Source organism: Drosophila ananassae, assembly GCF_017639315.1.
Source record: "Drosophila ananassae strain 14024-0371.13 chromosome 4 unlocalized genomic scaffold, ASM1763931v2 tig00000256, whole genome shotgun sequence".
Taxonomy (NCBI): Eukaryota; Metazoa; Arthropoda; class Insecta; order Diptera; family Drosophilidae; genus Drosophila; species Drosophila ananassae.
The window spans coordinates 296193-315062 of NW_025319050.1; positions in this window are offsets into that span (position 1 = coordinate 296193).

Here is an 18870-nt window from a genome sequence, read left to right on the forward strand (position 1 = left end):
GCCAACACTGTGCAGATCCTGGCCAGACGCTTCTCCAAAAGCTGCTCGAAGTGACGACGGTGTCTCAAATACTTCTCCTTCTTGCTGAGCCCCTTGCGGACGCGCTTCTTCTTTGGCTTGGAAACACAACTGCGATGAGGCTCCACCTTCACCGGCTCCGACTGAGGCTGGACGATCAACTCTGACTGCTCAGCTGCCATGAAGACCTTCCCGTTGTCAGGGCCTCCGCCTCCACAAATAATCCAACGGAGCCGAGTTTTTTGGATGGAGGGCAAACTAGGAGACCGATGAATTTTCCCCACACAAATCAGCTCGTAAAATAATCCAGCTCCAATTAGCAAATCAACTGACTCCCAGGCACTTACGGTATAACTCCAATCGCCTAACATCGCCTAAACGATCCTCAGGCGACAAACTTAAAAACCTTGGGCAGGAGTTTATTACGTGAGAATGACCATCACAGATCATGCATGCGGAAGAGTTGGTAATCACAAACGCAGAGTAACCTAGATGAAAGGGTCTACGTCGTCCTACCGCAAAGTTTGGTGCATGTGATGTCGTCGGCAAATTCATGCTCTCCAAACTCCGGCATCTCTGCTCAAGGAAACTGGCGATAGACTCCCACATTGGAATGGAATTCAAGGAATCGAAGTCAGCTTGCATTTCCTTCTACTTAGACTGAGTGGTATCATCAACCTTCTGCAACAGCACTTAGATTATGATGCAGCTAGCAATCTGCTTCGTTGTGCCCATGCTTGACAGGGCTCGCCTATGCGAATTAAATTTATCAAAAAGCTCGCGAAGCCTCGTCGGCGATGCGGATTCTACGGCCCCCAAATGCATTATCTCATTAACATGAGCTTGCAAAATAAGCCTGCGATTACTAAACCTTTTGTTTAGCAGCTCTAATGCGACGTCATAATTTTTGTCTGGAAGCTCCAACGATCGAACAGTCTTAAATTCAGATTCACGAAGGCAGGACCGCGTAACCTCGCGTACTCTGCGTAACCTCCACTAAAAGAGGGAAGTGGCAGTGGGGGCAAAGCCTGGAAAATTCTTCCGAACGACGCATCTAAATTGGTGGCAGAAGTAGCGTTGATCCGTGCCGAACTCCGTGCCGGTCCTGCATAAATCGTGCCTCCTTCGCCGCATCGTTGAAGTTGACGCGCAGATCGCTCCTGAGTTCTGAAACATCCAGCTCGGACAGCTCCTTGTGTGCGGTCTTGAAATCCGCGACGATGCTTTCCAATTTGCTAAGCCGCACATTTATCATCGCCTCCGGAAATTTCTCCACTTCTTTCAAGGAGGACAGCAATCCTTGAAGGTCCTCAAAAAGGACAAGTGCACTTTGGCTCAGGAATTTTTTCTTTCCAGGAGAGGCACAATCGAAAATCGGATTCATTTTCGCAACAAAAATATTATTTTAGATCGTTTATTTATTGTCAGCTCACGACCCACTGTGCAACTTCTATATACCGGGGTAATATATGTATGAGCGATTGTAGCACTCTGCAAACAGCGTATGTATGTCTGTCAACAGATGTTAATATTACACAATTCACAAACCGAATACTATTTTTCAATGTTTTAATTTGTTTATGTTTAAATATTTTAAGCGGCGCATCTCAAATTTTCAAATCCTAAGCACAATCCCGTCGGGGTTCAGTTACCGAGCGTTTTCGAGAACTTTATTTAATGTTAAAAACTAGGCTTTAATAAAAAACAAGCACCTTTAGATTTCTATGTATGATATGATTACAATTTATTTAAATGATTTGGTTTATATATAGAACATATGACATATGTATGTGATTGCCTAGGGTTGAGGACCGAAATAGAATTAAAGACGCGGAAGTGCGGCTCGACGCTTGATGCTGCGGAGCGACCGAAAGATACCGCGAGAGAGCGAGACAAGATAGCGCAAGACAGCAGGTGCAGGTGGCCGATCGAATGCACGAGAGCGGGCGGCGCGAATAGAGACATATAGTTAAAGAAGAGACGAACAAATTCAATAAATTATTGCCGGCCAAACTTTCCGGCGGCTGAAGTTGCACTGCAGTGCATTCGCTGCGCACAAGTATTCATATATATATATACATTTCACAACTCAATGTACGGTTCTGAGCGCACAGTGGAAAAAATCGTGTTTGCCGCGTAGAATTATATTTAAATATAATAAAACAAAATAATTTATAAAAATTAAAATTTTGAGCGTAGTTCTGTGAAGAGATTAGTACTCCCAAACGCCAAGACAGGTGACAAGAGGGGCAGCAGCGGGCGGGGAATAGGCAAGCTAGCACGGCGGCGTCGGACGGGCCAGCGCAGCTGTGTTTAGAAAGTACGGAAGAAAAGAAATGCGTCGAGTGCCCCATGCAGACGGCATGCGGGGGCAGCAGCGGGGGGCAGAGGAACCAGCAGAAAGTGCAGACACGCATAAATGCATTGGAAATGCCCCAAGGGGGGAGCGCGGGGGTATGCGAACAAAGTCCGGTGACCTGCATAACAAGGCGGCCCAAATGGGGCACACGGGGGCAAAAAAGAAAGCCCGTCAATAGAAATGCGGCGGGTATTGGAGAAAGTTAACGGCGAGAACAGAGAAGCGAAGAATTAACGGCAGGAAGCGAGATTTGCAAGGATTAACGGGCACCTCAGGCACTATATAAGGAGGGCCCCTGGAATAAATCGGGACCGTGTCTTCTAGGGAAGCTGGAAGAGTTGAGTGACAGACCACCCGTGGGTAAGTCTGACATTCAAGAGGGAAAGTTTCCTTAGAGGAATTAGGAGAATAGGCAGAAGGACCCCCCGTGGGTAAGTCCGACAGTCTCAAGTGCGGGATTTAAAGCGAGTGCCCAAGGTTCTGCGATCAGTAGCTGAAAGACCCCTTTTGGGTAAGTCCTGCGGCGGTACACGAATCAGCCAAAGAGTAGAAATCAAGGAGCAAGTGGGAAAAGGATGAAGGAGCCGCGGCGGAACTGAAGCCGTGAAGCTCGTGAAGTAAAACGAGTCGGGATGGGTTATTCGCGGACACGACAGGTATCCTGGTGTCATAGCGATAGCGACGGATCGGCCTGGAGTACGCCTTGTCTATTCCTGATCGTTGAGACCAGGTGTGGTCCTGTAAAGCGCGGGGTAGCCAGCTCGGGAACTCAAACCCAACATTAAAACCACACAGGGACACCCCGGTAAAGTCAATAGAATCCTGATCCAGGCGCTGGGGCGTACGCACAGCGTATCACCTGGAGTTAAAGGAGACGCGACGCCAATACCTCTGGTCTGCCATAGATTCTGCGGAGCGTATGCACGCAAGTGTTTGGAGGCGAGTGGCGAATGCAACCGGGGGGTGTCCTGCGGAGTAGGTAGGCCCTTCGTGCCCTGACCCGGCCGCCAGGCACCGAGAAGCGTATCCTGCTTGGCGTATGCCTGGGAGGTGAGCCTATCGGTCTGCTAACACGGATTTGGTGCCGGCCACGGTGAAAGGGCATTCCCAGTGAGGATACCGTAGGTCCACGGCGCCCACAAAAGAAAAGCAGCGAAAGGATCAGCGACGGAAGAAGCAACGGGAACAGCGAGAGGAGCAGCGGCGACAACGGGAGCAGCGAGAGGATCAGGATCAGGAGCAGCGGCGACAACGGGAGCAGCAAGAGGATCAGGAGCAGCGGCGACGACGAGAGAGCAGCGACGACAGGAGCGACGACAACAACAGCGACAGCACAGGCCCCGCAGCTGGAGCACGTGAGTCCAAACGGAGGGAACCGTGAGCCGAATCGGTGCCAGGCACCAAGACCACACGTCGTGTTGGGCTCAAGCTTTGGGAGGGCGTGTGTATTGGCACCAACCCGGAACAGTGATCGGGGATCGACGGGAGGACGAGCGGTCGGTCGGCTGAGCCAAGCAGCCAGTGAGATTCACCCTTTTGTAACTTTATCGCAATAAAGAAGATATTTGAAAAAAGAAGCACCCTGGGCTCGGGCAATCAAGTCGAATATATAAATTCGGTGGAACGATCCCCCAAACTCTGTGAGCTAGCCGCGGCATTTGTTTCGAGTAAAAGTTAACAAAAAAACAGTTCGTTACACCTGGCGCCCAAAACTGCGTGATTGCTTTAGAGTCTAGGAGTAACACAGCTTCAAGATGGAGAGAAAGAATTGGATTTACGCGCTTTGCAAGGAGGAGTTGTGCGAAGTGTGCAGAGAGCTCGGTCTCCCAGCGGAAGGAACACGAAGGACGAAGGACGACGAAGTGATGGCGGTCACTCGTGTATTCGAGGAGAAGTACGCGCAGAGGTCCACGCCGAGACAAAGAGCGGTGAGCGAGTCGGAGAAGCTCATTCAAAGTCTTGCAGTACCAGAATTGAAAAGTATAAGGAGCATGGAGCCACGGAAAAGGAGATCCTCTCGAGTTCGTGGACCGAGTAGCATGGTCCGCTAAAACTTACGGGTTGAAAATAAACACAATCCCGCGGGCGATGCCAGAACTACTCCAAGGCAGAGCGCAAAGATGGTTCATAATGTAAGTTGAGGTGTGCCACAGCAAGCGAAGACGTGGAGAAATGGCACCATTCATAAGCGCCCACAGAAATGGCCAGAGTACGTAGAAGAGGCAACCCTGGTTTACCGACATGTTCCGCATAGAGCCGGAAGCGAAGAAGTAGCATCATGGAAGCTGTGTGTGCCGATGGATATGAGGCAGCAAGTGCTACAGGAGAACAACGACGAACCGACAGCGGGACATCTAGGCAGAAGGAAAACAATTGCAAAAATAGTAGCAAGGCAAGGCGACGGTATGTGCGGACTTTGTGGGAGCGTTGCCGAGGTCCAAGCAAGGAAACACCTATTGGTAATGATCGATCGGTTTACAAAATGAACAGAAATGGCCCCAATGCGGAAAGCCACAACGGAGACGCTGCAGAAGGCAATTCACGAAAGGATCGTCGCGAGTTACGGGATGCCAAAGGTGATGGTGACAAACAATGGTGTCCAGTTCACCAGTAGGAGTTTCCAAAAATTTCTCGAGGAGCTCGGAGTTTGTCATCAGTTTACCGCACCATACACGCCGCAGGAAAACCCTACAGAAAGGGCAAACAGGACGGTTAAGATGATGATCGCCCAGTTTGCAGGCAATGACTAAAGGACATGGGACGAACACTGGCCAGAATTAATGCTGGCAGTGAACTCTAGCGTGTCAGACTCCACGGGATACTCGCCATGCTTCGTAATCCAAGGCAGAGAGCAAAGAATGCCAAAAGCACTATATGATAAGGAGGAGGAAGAATTATTGTAGCATAGTTCAATATACAGGGGAACCCACTTTAGCTCAGAATGCCATTTTAAAATTCAAGGCGAAGGGTATCCTCAGGGATTTGAAGAGGATCCAAGGAGCCCTCCAGCCAGTGTCCAAGGTGGAGGATGCCATGCTCAATGTGCGTCATGGCCAATTAATCGCCATGTACGAGTACTTAAAGGCCATCCACGGGGAGCTTGAAAAATTGGATATTTTGGAGATCAGCAGCGACTTACGATGGACCGTCTCTGAGCTTGTAGCGACGATGCACATCGGCTGCATCATTGTGCAGGAGCTCCTTCAAAGGTTGGACCCAGTTAACCAGGCCTCGAACTGAAATTTTATCCCTACTTGGGAGTCGATGGCAGAATTTTTGCATGCCCCAGATTTCCGTTAATGCCCCCTGAGAGCCGTCGTACATGGCAGTGTCTTTCATTGGCACTAGACTTGGGGCATATGTCTCCAGTCCCGTCTAGTGCACGACCAGACAATATTTCCTACCGCATCACTGTGTTTTGAAGGAAGGCAGTTCAACAACCAAGCTCAGGGTTGTTTTTGATGGTTTGGCTAGTTCTAGTTATTCGTTAAATGACGTGTTGATGTCTGGTCCAGTTATCCAACCAAAGCTGCTGCACATTCTTCAAAGGTTCCGTTGCCATCGAGTGGCCATCACAGGAGATATTTTATTGAGATTATTGCAGTTTGTGCATTTTTGGGATGACATAAAGGCGCTTCTTAATTGAACAAAGATCTCGTTAGCCAGAACACTTGCCTCATCCTCTCCTGTTTCGAGGTTGGATTTTGATAGTCGTCATCCACTTGTATTGCCATGGCTGGCAATATGGCTTCTATCCAGTCACTCTGGCCATAATTGTTGATTTCCATGAGCGGAATCTACACACGGGGCCTCGTGCTCTGTTATCTATTATTTGATCCAAATACTGGTTAATCGGAGGGAGGAAGAAGGCCATGAAGGCATTGCACAAATGTATCCGATGCTTCCGAACCAAGCTTGGTTGCTGGAGCACATAAGCACAAGATTTCGCTCAGCCTATATTCTAAGGTGGGCTCTCTCTTTCCCTTAATCTCAGTGCACACGCATCATAAATTGGAGCTTTTGTCTTACTCCATTTTCATATGCGCCCATGAATAAACAACATTATAACGTTTTAAAAATAATTAATTCAGTGTTATTATTTGGATTAAACGTCATTGAAAAATATCAATGACCAAACAGTTATCTTTTAAATAATTTTACGTATGCAGTAAAACAAAATGCAACTGTTGGTGCTGATTCATCGTCTTTTGAATTTCGAATATATTTTCAGGATCATCTCCTGAGTCGATATGAGCATGTCCGTATGTCTGTCGGTTTCTACGCAAACTAGTCGGCCGGGATCGGTCGACTATATCCTATAGCTGCCATATAACTTGCTATTTTTAAAGATGTATGGAGACTTATATGCTCCAAATAAGTATAACCACGTTGGTTAATAACTATTAATATTTATTAAAGATAACTGCATGAATAGTGTGGATACAAAGATTTTGTTGAATGTATATGTTGCCAATGTTAAGATGATTTCTTGAAGAGTGAAGCTTCTTGTAGCGAGTAGTCTTTTAGTATGCCCAAAGGGATTTTAGATACTATGGCGAAAAATAATTTATTCGTTGCAATTTCAAATTGTGTCGATTAACTCGCCACAGTACTCCCCCCTAGACTTCATGGTGCAAAGCGAGCAGGGAGTCTAATTGTACGCCGGGGTCTTGGAGGTGAGGTTGTTTCCGGTGACTCACCAAGAGCCTGTAGGTCTGGTCCTTTATTTGGTGGTTCCAGCGTTGAGCTTTTGCCTGTTGGCTGTTGCATTATTACGAAGGCGGGCTTGAGGCGGTCCACTGATACTTTGACTGCACGTCCAGCGACGGATAGGGTGAAGTGTTTATCATTCCTTTCGATGACTTCAAATGGACCGTCGTATGGAGGTTGAAGTGAAGTCCGTACGGCATCATTTCGTAGGAATACATGTGAGGTGGTCTCCAATTCCTTAAATATAAATGGTTTAGAGGTGTCATGATGAACTGTTTGTGCTGGACTTCATGACTTCAAATGGACCGTCGTAAGGAGGTTTAAGTGAAGTCCGTACGGCATCATTTCGTAGGAATACATGTGAGGTGGTCTCCAATTCCTTAAATATAAATGGTTTAGAGGTGTCATGATGAGCTGTTTGTGCTGGACGGATCTCTTGCATGATTTTTTCCAATTCTTTGGCATATTCCGTTTGGGATTGTATGTTGTTTGATTGGTGGAAAAGCTCTCCCGGCAATCTGAGCGTAGTTCCGTATACTAGCTGTGCCGGTGTTGCTTGAATGTCCGGTTTGTAAGCTGTGCGAAGTCCTAAAAGAATTATTGGTAGTTTCTGTGGCCAATTCAACTGGTTTTTGCACATGATGGCAGCTTTTAAAGTTCGATGCCAGCGTTCGATGATTCCGTTTGCTTGTGGATGATATGCGGTTGTACGTAGGTGATCGATTCCCAGTAGCCTTGATAATTCATTGAATAGCCTCGATTCGAATCGAATTCGAATTGTCTGCCTTGATCCGTTGTGATTCGAGCCGGTATGCCAAATCTGGAGATCCAGGAGCGAATGAGGGCGGATGCTACGGTATCGGCTTGCATGTCTTCAATAGCGATGGCTTCTGGCCACCTCGTGTACCGATCTATAATGGTGAGGCAGTATCTGTAAGGGCCAGATTGTGGAAGTGGTCCAATAAGATCCAGATTGATGTGCTCGAATCTTTGGTATGTGAAGTGTTGAAGAGGTGAACGAACGTGGCGGGTGATTTTTGATTTTTGGCAAGGAATGCAGTGTTTTACGAACTCGGAGATTTCTTTGTGCATGGAGGGCCAAACGAATCGTTGTTTTAAAAGTTTAATAGTTGCCCTAATTCCACCGTGTGCAATGTTGTGTAGCTTCTCAATGATTTTGTTTCTAAGTGGCTGTGGTATGAAAGGCGGTACGCTAAAAGTAGATACATCGCAAATTAGTGAGTGATGTGTAGAGGAATATTTACTGCTTTTAACTGAAGCGAGCTGGTGTTGGAATTGAGTAGTTTTTGGAGTTCTGGGCAGCGTAATTGCGCATCGCTTATTTCATTATAATTAATGCAATTGTCTGCAGATACGCATAATTGTGTTAATGCGTATCTGCGGTTGTATTTTCGTCTCCTGCTACGTGTGTTATAGATGTGATGAATTGTCCTATGAAATCCAATTGGCGAAGTTGTCGCGGGGACGCTTTTTCGGGTTTTTGATCGAAGGCGTATACTAAGGGTTTGTGGTCTGTACGGACGTGAAAAACCCTTCCTTCTAGCATGTGGCGGAAATATTTAATTCCGAGGTAAATTGCTAGCTCCCGATCGTATGTGCTATATTTTCGTTGTGTTTCTGAGAGCTTAATGCTGAAGAATCCCATTGGTTTGTATTTCGAGTTGATGACTTGATGTAGGTCCGATCCCACTGCTATGTTGCTCGCGTCTGTGCTTAGCGAAAAGTTTGCGTTCGGTGCAGGATGTGCCAATAGTGCAGCTTGTGCTAAAGAATTTTTGCAACTGTTGAATTTGTCGATTGTTTCTGTTGTCCAGTTGATTGGGGTGGAATCGTTTTTCTTATTGCCTGGTATAAGCTGCACCAGTGGAGCTTGATGTTGAATAGCATTGGGGAGGAATCGTCTATAAAAGTTGATCATTGCGAGGAATCTTCGTAATTCTTTGGCCACCTTGGGTAAGGGGAACTTTGTAATGGCTTTTACCTTGGTTTGTATAGGAATAATACCCTGGTGGTTAATTTTATGTCCTAAGAACTCAATTGATTCTTTTCTGACACTACATTTGCTGGGGTTTATCGTGAGATTGTACTCCTGCAGTTTCTCGATAACTTGGCGCAGATGGATTTGATGTTGTTGTATGTTGGCCGATGCGACTGCTATATCGTCGACGTAAACAAAGACAAAGTCTAAATCCCTGAATGCTGTATGCATATAGCGTTGAAATGTTTGAGCTGCGTTACACAGTCCAAATGTCATGTGTGTGAATTCAAACAGACCAAATGGAGTTTTTATGGCCGTTTTAGGGATGTCTTTAGGTTCTATATGGGTTTTGATTGTATGCGCGGTTGAGATCGATCTTGGAGAAAATAGTTTTTCCATAGAACACGTGTGTGCAATCTTGTATGTGTGGTAGCGGATACCGGTCCGGTATGGTTTGCGAATTGAGGGCGCGGTAGTCACCGCATGGTCTCCATTCACCAGTAGGTTTTCGTACCATGTGTAAAGGTGAAGCATATGGGCTTTTAGAAGGTCTGCATACTCCCATGTCCTTTAAATATTGGAACTCGTTCTTTGCTGCTCGGAATTTCTCGGGGGTCAGTCTTCGTGGTCGCGCGAAGGGTGGTGCTTCTTTGGTGTCGATGACGTGGGTGACGCTAGTCGTTGACTATGGACGATGTGTGATTGTGTTAAATTGTGTGATGTCTTTAAATTCCCCCAACAGTTGAGCGAATGTGTTGGATGTGTTGAATGTTTTAATAACAGATGAATTTTGATGTGTGTGGATACCACAGCATGTCAAGCGTGTTTTGGCATCAACTAACTTAGCCTCCTTGATGTTGACAAGGAGGTTGTAATGGGGTAGAAAATCGGATCCAATGATTGGAGTATTGGTATCAGCAATAACGAAGTTCCAAGTGTAAGGACGACGTAGTCCTAGGTTCAGTGTCAAGCGGATGGTGCCGTATGTTTTTATTTCTGTGCCGTTCGCTGCAAAGAGTGTATGGCGATTGGCGTTTTGTATATTCTTGTGAATAGTACTGTATGGAATGATCGAAACGTCGGCTCCTGTATCGACTAAAAATTTTCTACCAGATTGGGCGTCTGGTACGAAAAGTCGGTTGCAGTAAGAAATTCTGTGAACATTGATTTGAAATGCTTGATGATAAGAAGAGGCGAAATTACTTAATCCGTCAAGGCTGCCTCCTGATCCTCTGATGGTTGCATTTGGTTATTTTGGTCGTCCTCGTTGAACACTGTAAAGGAGCATGGTTGGCTGCAACGCTGTGCATCTCTGCCGTACTTGTTGTGGTACCATCACAGTTGTTGGGACGATCTATCGTTAGAAGGTGCATTGTTGCGGTAGTAATTTTGGGGTCGCTGATTATTTCTTCCACGCGTTTGATTGTGATTTAGTAACTGTCCTAGTTTCTTGTTGATCTGCTGCAGAGCCTTTTCGTTATCATCGAGTCGTTTGGTCAGCGTTATGACGCGTTCTTCTTGATGAGACTGCTGTTGTTTGTTTTTAGAAAAAGCATATACGTGGTCAGCCGTATCGTCGTTTAAGGAGTCCATAACTGCATCGGCTGCTTTTGCCAGTTGTGAGAGTTTGGTCTGCGGTGAGCTTCCTATCATGCCGACAATTACCGCGCGCACGGGAGGAGGCATACGTTTGATCCAGTAGCGTCGTACTACTGATTCGTCACAGGTTGCCTTGGTTTGTTGCAGTTGGCAGAGTAAGTGGCTTGGGCGGCTGTCACCGAGCTGAATTCCAGTTGCGAGTCTGTCCAAACGTACCATTTCTGAATCCGTAAACTTTGAAAGGATCGCTTCCTTTAAGGTGGAATAAGGGGTTGTTTCGGGTGGATTGTTGACAAGATCGTGTACTTGTTCAAGGTACTTGGGGTCTGCGTAGGCGATGACTGCAGCGAACTTTTCCTGTTCTTTTCGTGCACCAAGTCCTTATAGTGCGAACCAACTTTCTAACTTCGTGAAAAACACTTCTATGTTTGTGATTGATCGTAAATTTTGGGAACGGCATCCTTCCAAATACGGATTGAATCATGGCTGTGCTAGTGAATTGCGCAGCGTCTTGCGCGTCAGCGAAGTCTTCGTTTTCGGCCATGTTGTGAAATACTTGTGTGTATGTACTCCAGACTTTGATGTGATGTGAATTGTTCTAGTTGTCGAGGGTCACCAATTATGGAGACTTATATGCTCCAAATAAGTATAACCACGTTTGTTAATAACTATTCATATTTATTAAAGATAACTGCATGAATAGTGTGGATACAAAGATTTTGTTGAATGTATATGTTGCCAATGTTAAGATGATTTCTTGAAGAGTGAAGCTTCTTGTAGCTTCTTGTAGAATTTATTCGTTGCAATTTCAAATTGTGTCGGTTGACTCGCCACAGATGCTTGGGGCTGTTTCCAACATTTTTATTCGAAAATTGATTATCAATTATCGAATTTTTGTTATCGAATTAGAATAATATACGTTGCGTCTAAAAATCACCATTTCGTTACTGAATTCGCTGGCCCTGAAAGTCAGCTGTTCGTTGATTAGAAACGTAGACTTTTTGCCACGCAAATAATAGCAAATTTTAAAGTAAGATTTCAAAAGTTATACTTAACATTTTAAATCGAAGTAAAATGGAAAATATTAGGGAAGGTGTGTAAATTTATGTGTTTAAAGCAATATTTGTTTAATGTGATGTGTCCCACACAAGAGAATATGTGCTTTTGTAAATTTGTATACGAAGGTTGCTATATATATTTCTGGCCTTATAATGAAAATGCGAATATTTATGATTAAAAGATTAAGATTATTATTTTTCAAAGTTTTCTCCAGCAAGACGTATACACTTTTGCATGCGCTTAAACCAATTGTCGAAGCACTTTGTTCAATCCGATTGAGACACCTCCAAAACATGGTTTTGCATCTTCTGGCGTCGAAAATCGTTGACCACGCAATTTTCTCTTAATGTGCGAGAATAAAAAGAAGTCATTGGGTGCCAAATCAGGGCTGTATGGCGGATGACCCATCAATTTGACATTTTGGCCGGTCAAAAAGGCGCTGGTTAGAGCTGATGTGTGAAAGCTCGCATTGTCTTGGTGCAGAATGATCCGCCTTCTCTTGTTCATTTTTCGAATTTCTCCGAAGATTTCAGGTAAACAAATTGTGGTGTACCACTCAGATTTGACCGTCCTACGTTGCTCCAGCGGAACAGTCGCCACGTGACCTGTTTTTCCAAAGAAACAGGCCACCATTTGCTTCGAAGTGCTTCTTCCACGAGCAACTTTCGTTGGATTTGGCTCGTCTTCGAAGACCCACACGGTCGATTGCTGTTTTGTTTCTGGCTCATAAGCATAGATCCATGATTCATCACCTGTGACGATCTTATAAACGTCTTTTAAAACACCGCGATTGTATTTTTTCAAAATTTTTTGCACTAATCCACGCGAGCCTTTTTTTGAGCGATTGTCAAATTGTGCGAGATCCAACGAGAACAAATTTTTTTTTTACGGCCAAGTGTCCATACAATATCAAATGTATGCTAGTGGAAGAAATGCCCAAGGATCTTGCATTATCAGTTCATGCACGGCGTCAATTTTCTCTAGAACAATGACTGTTTTTGGACGACCTTCATGACCTTCGTCTTCGAGCGAGCGTCGGCCACGATTGAATTCATTATAACAGGTTTTTGCAGTGCTATAAGATGGTGCTCGATGCACTCTTGAAACCGTGAAAAATGATTGCGCGAAAATGTTCACGAGTTAATTCCATTTTCTGCCAAATTGATTTTTTCAAGTCAAGTGTGTAAACAACCCAAATTATGGCCGTACGTCAAAACGTACGTCTGAGCACGTTTCTGCTAAAACATGTCAAACTTCCCAATGAAAACGTCAGATGGCGCCAGGCAATACTTAATATGGCCTAGGCCAGAAATATATATAGCAACCCTCGTATTAACCTATCATTTTAAGTGTTTCGTGAAATAAAAGTAGGTAACTATTATATAAAAACTATTTACGCAGTTTTGCTTCATTATGCAAAAAAAAACTTTTTGCTAGACAATATACACCTAAGTTACGCAGAAATGACACAGTATTGGCTGGCACATGGACGCGAAACCGAATTGGAAACTTAAAGCAAAACATAGAGGATCCTTTGAAAAAGAAGATTAAAACTTTGTTGTTTATGTTGACACTGGAATAAAAAAATGCTCTGTACATAAACTACTAGCTCATGGGTCCAAATCGTTTGCCGCATCTTCCCTTCCGTTGGATGCCTAGGCGAAAATGCGTCCGAAGCTCGGAACAAAATTTATAAAAATAATAGACGTTCGCATGCTGGCTGATTCCGTATCGGCCGGTCCTACTTGTGCTCCGTTTCACGGGAGCAACACTCGAAGTAGGTTGGGAAATTCGGGCTCTACTTGTGGTCCGTTTCACAGGAGCCACTCGAAGTTTATGAGAGTCCTACTTGTGGTCTGTTTTACATAGGATCACTCGAAGTAGGTTAGTTTTAAGTGCCGTGCCTTGACACTGAGTAACGAACCGATCTACTCTGTATTCGCAACTATCACTGTGGACGGAAGTCCATTAGGTGACGAACTGCATGCCTTGGCGTGCGCGAGGAAACTCTATATATAGCCGAAGAATTAAAAATTTTCTGTAGGCAACCGATCTAAATGAATTATATACCAATCGAAAGGTATTGTTTCAATTAGATAATTTTTGTCGAAACATATTCCAAAAGTTATTTGGTTTGGGAGAAATTAGGGTCTTTATTTCAGAAGAAAAATTCTTATATAGGATGCTGAACTATACAAGTTAACTAAAGTTAACCGCGCAACGGCAATGTCCGATTACTTAAGAGCTCGCTCTGGCCAAACTGCTGACACAGCGTCTGGCCGGATGCTAGTGTATAGCCGGCGAACACTGCATATTTGCGTGGCCGCTATGAAATACATGTGGGATTGGGACATATTAGGACTTATAGAAAAGGCCACACTTAAGAAAATACCAATTTGCCAAACACCAATCCAAAGACAATGATACACTACACTGTCGTTTGGGAAGAAGAAGAGAGTTGAACGCAGAAAAGAGAAGACGCGGAAAAAAAGCTACCGAAGCCCATCGAGTGCGAAAGTCGCGATTATTATTAAAAAGAACATTCATTTTTGTATACGTTACCCAAAGAATTTAAATAAACTATAATTTGTTCAACCCTACATACATTTCTGTTAGCTTTATGTTTCAGTTTGCACTTGAGTCTCACACAATAAAGAACTCCTTTACCAAAACTCCGGCACAAGCCGTAAGATTCAATTCACTTGTTAAATTGGTTACTAAGCCTTAAGGGCGGTAACAACGGAGTTAGTAACTCCCAACATAACTTCCAGCGAGAAGGAAGAACCCTAGGCAACCGCCAGGGATATTACATCGTCCTATACTGAAAACATCCTCTCCAGCAACGGACATACAACTGTACCTACCCCTCAATTTAATTAATTGGCGCCCATCGTAAAATCATGTAAGTGAGCACTTTCACCCATAATTCCTTCACGTCTTCATTGGTTTTATGTTAAATAAAAAATAAACAAGAAAGGAAAGCTAACTTCGGGCGGAGCCGAAGTTTATATACCCTTGCAGTTGAGTCGCAGTCCGCTAGGTGGCGCCACGCATCTTATATTATTTGATATATAGCGGATCGTATATAGTTGGCCGATCCTTATGAAACTTGGAAAATCGAATTATTTTGCCAAAAGAGGAATCCATTGAAACTCCCATCCTTCTAACTTGAAAAACAACGAAGTTATAGCATTTCCGATCAATCAGTTATATGACAGCTATAGGATATAGACGGCCGATCCTGATGACATTTAGCAGATCATATAAGTTGGCCCAAATTAGAATGCACAGAAAGTCCCATCCTTCTAACTTGAAAAACAACGAAGTTATAGCATTTCCGATCAATCAGTTATATGGCAGCTATAGGATATAGTTGGCCGATCCTTATGAAATTCGACAAATCAGATTGTTTTTCCCAAAATAGAATCTCTACCAAATCCCATCTTTCTAACTTAAACAAGAAAGGAAAGCTAACTTCGGGCGGAGCCGAAGTTTAAATACCCTTGCAGTTAAGTCGCAGTCCGCTAGGTGGCGCCACCCATCTTATATTATTAGATATATAGCGGATCGCATAAAGTCGGCCGATCCTCATGAAATTTGGCAAATCAAATTCTTTTGTCCAAAATAGAATCTGTACCAAATCCCATCTTTCTAACTTAAAAAACACCAAAGTTATGCCAATTCCGATCGTTCTATGACAGCTATAGGATATAGTCGGCCGATCCTTATAAAATTTTGTACACAAGATATGTTGGTCAAATATAACATGTGTAGAAACTCCCAACCCTCTAACTTAAAAAACACCAAAGTTATGGCATTTCCGATCAATCAGTTATATGGCAGCTATAGGATATAGTCGGCCGATCCCGGCCGTTCCGACTTATATACTACCTGCAAGGAAAAAACGGATGTGTGCAAAGTTTCAACTCGATAGCTCCAAAACTGAGAGACTAGTTTGCGTAGAAACCGACAGACAGACGGACAGACGGACAGACAGACAGACGGACAGACGGACATGCTTATATCGACTCAGGAGGTGATCCTGATCAAGAATATATATACTTTATAGGGTCGGAGATGTCTCCTTCACTGCGTTGCACACTTTTGACCAAAATTATAATACCCTCTGCAAGGGTATAAAAACACCAAAGTTATGCCAATTTCGATCGTTCTATGACAGCTATAGGATATAGTCGGCCGATCCTTACGAAATTTTGTACATAAGATATTTTGGTCAAATATAACATGTGTAGAAACTCCCAACCCTCTAACTTAAAAAACACCAAAGTTATGGCATTTCCGATCAATCAGTTATATGGCAGCTATAGGATATAGTCGACCGATCCCGGCCGTTCCGACTTATATACTGCCTGCAAAGGAAAGAAGCGTGTGTGCGAAGTTTCAACTCGATAGCTTTAAAACTGAGAAACTAGTTTGCGTAGAAACAGACAGACGGACATGCTCATATCGACTCAGGAGGTGATCCTGATCAAGAATATATATACTTTATAGGGTCGGAGATGTCTCCTTCACTGCGTTGCACACTTTTGACCAAAATTATAATACCCTCTGCAAGGGTATAAAAACAAGAAAGGAAAGCTAACTTCGGGCGGAGCCGAAGTTTATATACCCTTGCAGTTGAGCCGCAGTCCGCTAGGTGGCGCCACGCATCTTATATTATTAGATATATAGCGGATCGTATATAGTTGGCCGATCCTTATGAAACTTGGAAAATCGAATTATTTTGCCAAAAGAGGAATCCATTGAAACTCCCATCCTTCTAACTTGAAAAACAACGAAGTTATAGCATTTCCGATCAATCAGTTATATGGCAGCTATAGGATATAGTTGGCCGATCCTTATGAAATTCGACAAATCAGATTGTTTTTCCCAAAATACATTTTTTATACCCTTGCAGAGGGTATTATAATTTTGGTCAAAAGTGTGCAACGCAGTGAAGGAGACATCTCCGACCCTATAAAGTATATTTATTCTTGATCAGGATCACCTCCTGAGTCGATATGAGCATGTCCGTCTGTCCGTCTGTCTGTTTCTAGGCAAACTAGTCTCTCAGTTTTAAAGCTATAGAGTTGAAACTTTGCACACACCCTTGTTTCTGTTGCAGGCAGTACATAAGTCGGAACTTGGCTGACGGTTTAGCATTGTATTTTTATACCCTTGCAGATGGTATTATAATTTTGGTCAAAAGTGTGCAACGCAGTGAAGGAGACATGTCCGACCCTATAAAGTATATATATTCTTGATCAGGATCACCTCCTGAGTTGATATGAGCATGTCCGTCTGTCCGTCTGTCTGTCTGTTTATACGCAAACTAGTCTCTCAGTTTTAAAGCTATCGAGTTGAAACTTTGCACACACCCTTGTTTCTGTTGCAGGCAGTACATAAGTAGGAACGGCCGGGATCGGACGACTATATCCTATAGCTGCCATATAACTAATTGATCGGAAATGCCATAACTTCGTTGTTTTTTAAGATAGAGGGTTGGGACTTTCCACACATGTTATATTTGATCAACATATCTTATGTACAAAATTTCATAAGGATCGGCAGACTATATCCTATAGCTGTCATACAACGATCGGAATTGGCATAACTTTGGTGTTTTTTAAGTTAGAAAGATGGGACTTGGTACAGATTCTATTTTGGACAAAATAATCTGATTTGCCAAATTTCATAAGGATCGGCCGCCTATATACGATCCGCTATATATCTAATAATATAAGATGCGTGGCGGACTGCGACCTAGCGGACTGCGACTCAACTGCAAGGGTATATAAACTTCGGCTCCGCCCGAAGTTAGCTTTCCTTTCTTGTTATACAAATTTTTGTATAAACAATTTTCAGGCGAAGGGAAATTGATTGCTGGGTCACACCCAAGGAATCCGCGAGTTCTTGTTGTGTTTGACAAGAACCTTCATCCAGTAATGCCTCCAAATCCGCGTCTTCAAACTTTTTCACAGGACCCGGTCGATCCTTGTCTTCCACGTCATACTCGCCATTTTTAAACTTTGCAAACCATTCTCGACACGTTCTTTCACTTATACACGACTAATCATAAGTTTGTACGATCATTCGACGCGCTTCAGCTGCCGATTTTTTCGAATTGAACGCGAAAAGCAAAATCTCCCGCAAATGACGCTTATTCGGTTCGAATTTCGACATTTTCGTGCACCAACAAAATGATAGAAAATAAGAATACACGAACGAGACAATGGAGAGTTGTTAACCGATACTTTAGCTCGCCATTTGGCGTTCCCGATCAAAATTTCTCACCGTTTTGTGAAGATGCCACCACCTAGTCGAAAACGGCGATTTTCTACTTGTACACCTAATACAACAACGCAAAATTTGCAGAATAGAAAATTCTTAACCAAAACAAAAAGTCACTAACTCAAAATTTAATTTCCAATCAAAAATAATTCATATAATTGTGTGCATTTAATTCAGCTTTTATATGTCTCTTTTGTTACACAAAAATTCTTGGTATTAGCTGCACAGTCTTGGTTATTTATTTTCCCTTTCCGTTTTGTTTCCCCACTCCATTTTTGGGAATACATACGGCCGCGCATGCAGTGTGTGGCACTTTGTTATTTTTATTTTTATCTTTGTGTCATAGCGGAGGCTCAGTCCCCGCATACCCCTCACCTTGCCTCTAATTGGCAAAGCAATAGTGCAGTTCGACGAGCCCGCACACATAACTAAAACGACGGCTCAGCCCTCGGGAGCCCTCTCACCCTACCAATTACCTCTGTGGGTATGCAATTCGAGCATGAATTTGTTTTTTTTTCTCGGGTTTTATACATAACTACAGCTCCACATGAGCAATCCCTTCCGACGATATAGAAGCGTAAGACAATTCTCCAGTGATTCTGAGTCCGAGTCCGAAAGACCGGCCAGATCTTCCACCCCAAAAAGCGCAAACGCTAGAGCACTCATACACGCGAAAATGGCTTTAAGCATGGAACAAATGACAGCCACCATACAGGCGGCCGTTCAACATGCCGTTCAAGAAGCCAATATCGAAAGTCAACGTAGGGAAAACGAACTTCGCCTGGCTATACAGCGGCTGACCGAACAGGTCAACGCAGTGTAAATCGCTCCCGCG